Raw genomic sequence first — 4,812 nt, forward strand, 5'->3', positions numbered from 1 at the left:
ATCCAGCTCAAGAAAAGACTTTATCTTTTTTTATGGTAATATCTCTTCCCCATTCAACAAATAATTCAAACATGTCAGTCATGCCATGCATTAAAAATAGTATTCTATAATCATTCTGTCTAAGGAAAAACTCTAATTAGCAATCTAATTTGCAAAAGACAGAGTGTTTCATAATCACTACTCTTAAACTACATTTTTAGAATCCTTGTTGAAAATGAAGCAAAAAAAAATCCTTTTGAAATCTGGGAAATCATGGTTTTCAGGAGTGGGATTTAAAACGTCAAAATTTGCTTTTAGCTTTTTCAATCAGGAGCACCATCTGTTGACGAAATATGTAACTAATTTCAAAATTTTTCGGCTGATTTCGAAAAGCAACAAAATTTGCGATTCATTGCTACTTTCTCTTGGTAGCATCTGGTACTTATAGTATAAATAAAAATTATTTAATTTTTGTTCTGCTTTTTTTTTAATGCAAATTCTTGTCAAAGTGATAAATATTTAGTTTGACCAAGCCATAGAATCATAATCCCTATCATCCCGTTAAAAGATACTTTGAAAAGAAAGTTTAACTTAGATCAAAAACGCGAATGTAAAATAAGCTACTTTCAGAATTGTGCTCCTTAATATTCGTAATGCGTCTCTTCTTCAGAATATTATAGCTGTTTGAGAGTGAAACAAGACTTAGTAAGGAAATTTCATCAGAATTCTTGAATTTAACACTTTTCAATATGTTTAAAAAAACTTGTAAAAGAGATTCATGTTATTGTTTTTCCTGGAATTTCACCCTTTTTTACGATAATGCGACTTCTCTTAGCATTGCTGAACTGTTGTGCGTGGGCAAACGTAAGTCGTTATCACGCATCGCTTCCAGCGATAAAACAGAAAATAAGGGTCTCAATTTTCAGAGAAAAATTTTGTCGTCTAACTTAAATTTACTTTTATGCTTTTATCTTAAAATGAAATCTCCTAAATTTCGTTAACAATTTGAAACTATGCAGCGTAAATTTTTTTTCTGAAAAATTAGTTATATAAAACTTATTTTTAATGATATATTCATGCATTCAATTTAAACCCGAAGTATCAATTACTTTTACTTGAAATACCATGTTTAAAATAGAAAGTTCGCACAATTTTCTAAATCAATGCAATTGTAGCGTATAACAATTGCATTGATTTAGAAAATTTTATTACTAATATTAAACATTGTTTAATGATAATTCAATTCGAAATTAGATGAATTTCTTTTTCAAATTTTCATTTTTTTAGTTTCTTTTCAATGTTTTTAAGTAATGTTCTTAATTAATTTTTTGAATTACAGTGAAATTTTGAAAAATATTGTGTTTTATTTTATTTTGGATAAATCTATACAGGATGTTCAGTATTTACCACGCTTTAAACATGTTTTTTCAATCATAGTACAAAATGAAGTTGGAGTATAGATAAATACACGCTAAAGGTCACTAATTTATACTAAAAGGAGATTAAAAATACATTATAAAAATCGGGTAAATAGTTATTGAGTGAGATGGATCTAAATTTTTAACAAAATATATATTGAGGCTCTTGATTATAGAGTTCAAGCTTTCAGCAAATGCTAAACCTCAATATTGTGGTTAAAAGCTTTTTTCATTATGTGAGGATGTTCATGAGATGTCTTTAATTCCTTGCTATTTACAAAAAAAAACGTGTAGTGTACTCGACTTTCAGGCTGTCCCTTAAAATTTACTGTCAAGTTTCTCTTACTGAAACACTTGGGACAAAAAAACTATAAACCTATTTTTATACGTTCATTTATATGTTCGTAAAGTACACCTCTTGAAATTTTTTTACATATATGGTTATTAATTTACTTTAAAAAATATGATGTGAAAGCAAAAAATGGCTGCTACGTTTTAGTTTCTTAAATATACATTTACACGCAGATTTTTGTAAATTAAGTACAAAACCATATTGTTATTCTTTACAACTTGCGAAACTATTTTAAATGGAATTTTGTGATGCGCAAGACATCGAGACTGACGCAAGCCAGGAGCAGACTGTCTCTAAAAAATGTTTTTTAGCATTGATAAAAATTGTTTTTAGATTTCTATCTAATCATCTCACCGCCTCGTTTGATTTGTAATGTTTGAAATTTAACAGCACGTTCTTCAGTTTTTCTATTATTTGCTGACACAGAGTTGACCACGTCAATTCCTGACAGCTTTAATCTGGTTTACGGAGAGAGAGATCTGCGGTCAAGGCTTTCAAGCACCAATTTAGGTGACCGGGCAAACTCCGTTCGTAAAGCTATATCGATTAAAAACACTTCTTCCAATTTGTTTCATGAAGTATTTAATATTAAATAAACTCAATATTAATAAACTAATAATAACATTAAGTATTAATAAACTAATAACTATAATCAATAACAGAAATTAAAATATTTTAAGGTACCGAAACCCTGATTAACAAAAGGCATGTTGTATTACAAATTTTTTGTTATAAAAAAAAATGGCTATTTGGAATAATTTACGTTAACCTAATCAACTTAGCACTTCATTTACTTATTAAACGGACTATAGCAGGATTTCGATGTGTATTTTGATCCATTAATATTATATTTCATGAAAATATTTCTACAAAAGTATGTGCAGTATTGTAAAATATAAATTGAGTAAACAAAATAGAAGAAATAAAAGTGTATTTATTTCCATATAATGACATGTGACCTCCATAATGGAAGCATCCTTTGGCACAGCTTTAATTTAATTCCTTTGCATATTTTATTTCTTTTTAATAATTGAAATATATACACCAGTGACAAACATTGCACATAAGACAGGTATTTTTGCATTACGTTTTTAATCAGTAAAGCAATAAATATTTTAAACTCCATTTTGTATAATACGCTAAGGCATTTTGTAAGCCATTTTCAATTGCTTAGAATATTAAAAGATTTTACTTACTAAAAATGCTAAAAATGTTTTTTCTTTCTATTTTTTTTTTGTTTTTCTTGTGAATAAAATAACTAAAGCCAAACAAAAATTTTGCGTTTAAATTAATTTTCAACATTTTAAATGGATTCATGAGTAATGCATTAAAAAATACGTTGTTTATTCGGAATTTTTAGCTGAAATTAAAGAGAATTTCTTTCTAAGTTTATCATTGTTCTACGACTCTGATTCAAAATATTAGAATATTCTATCTCCTCATGCGATGAAAATAAAACACTTTAAATATTATATAAGGCGTGTATGCAAACGATATTTTTGAGAGGAATTTATTTGCAACTACTTCACCAATAGGATATATGCAAGTGACGTAGTGGGAGTATCTCGATCCTGATTGGTTGTTGAAACGTGGGATTTGTTTACGTTAGCAACTGTTCCGTCAATTCTATTTTCAGTACGCCAAGCTTGCCAAGTATCAAATCTCTTAAGTGACGTATTCTATATTCTATCACAAAGATTTCAATTCTTTTACTTTATATTTCTTACTTAACCCAAAGATAGACCATGTAGAGCATAAACCAACTAATTATTCATCGATGTTGTCAAGTATTCAAAATAAAACTACATCACCGTTACAATAAAATACATAAACAAATAATAAGTCAAAGTTAAGCAAAAGACGTAGACGAGAAAGAATTACATTTCACAAATACATACGGCCTTGTATTTAATTAAGTTGACGTTAATTAACATTCTAACTTATTAAAAGAAACTTAACTCAACTTTAACACGTCATTTTGCTTCTAAACGATTAGCCTTCGCTGACGTCATGGGTCACATGTATGGGTATCCGTTCACTTCTTCTTGAAGTGCAAGTACCCAATTGCTTAATACTTGTGTATTTTTTAGAAAGAAAATAATTTTAAAAATAATTGAAAATTACAAAATATTAAATTTATTTAGTCTAAATAATTGTACATGTTTTGATAATTGCTTTAATAATAAATGAGAAGCTCATGAGATTTTTAAATTCATCGCAGACGATTATTTTAAGGAAGATTTCAGTGGATTATATTTAAAATTTGTTTTAAGATGGAGCGTTTACATGATATTCCAAAATAAATAAAACTATAAGTTAATGACTTACATCAACTAGGTAAAAATCAACACTTTATAGCCAATTGTTCTAAATTAAACGATTACCGAATCTTACAAGTATCAAAAGAATGAAAAGTTTAAAAATGACTGTTGCTCTAATAACCGAAAACTTCAGCCAGAGATAACAGGAAATTTAAGACTAGGATTTGGAGAAAAAAAAACCGATTATGGAGTTTACGATATGGTGTAATTAAGATACGTTTACGATATGGAGTTACGATAGAGTTTACGATATGGAGTTACGATAGAGTTTACGATATGGTGTAATTAATTTATACTTTATTTTTGATTTTTTTAGCGTTTAAAAATACCGCTAAATGTGTATGTTTAGGAATATGCAAGCAATTAAAATAGAAATAAATAAATTTAGAGACTTTTTTAATGACGAATTATTCAATTATTCTAATAATTTTGAATCAGAGCTGTAAGTGTTTGTTTCATATTCTATTTGCTAGTAAACGCTTAAAATTTTCGGTTCAAACTTGTGATCATCTCTGTTGCAGTCTTGATCAATCTCATTCAATGAATAGAAAAATACTTGGAAATTGTATTCATTTCGTAAGTCACTTTGATTGGATTGTTTAAATTTTATGGTAGGCGAAAAATGTACTTCTAATATTTTTATCTCAACGCTCTAATATTTGGCTTTTTGGCCTTAATAATCGCATATTGTAAGTCTCACGTAATAATAGTAAGTAAGTGTATTGAATTATATATATATATA

Source organism: Parasteatoda tepidariorum, chromosome 1, assembly GCF_043381705.1.
Source record: "Parasteatoda tepidariorum isolate YZ-2023 chromosome 1, CAS_Ptep_4.0, whole genome shotgun sequence".
Taxonomy (NCBI): domain Eukaryota; kingdom Metazoa; phylum Arthropoda; class Arachnida; order Araneae; family Theridiidae; genus Parasteatoda; species Parasteatoda tepidariorum.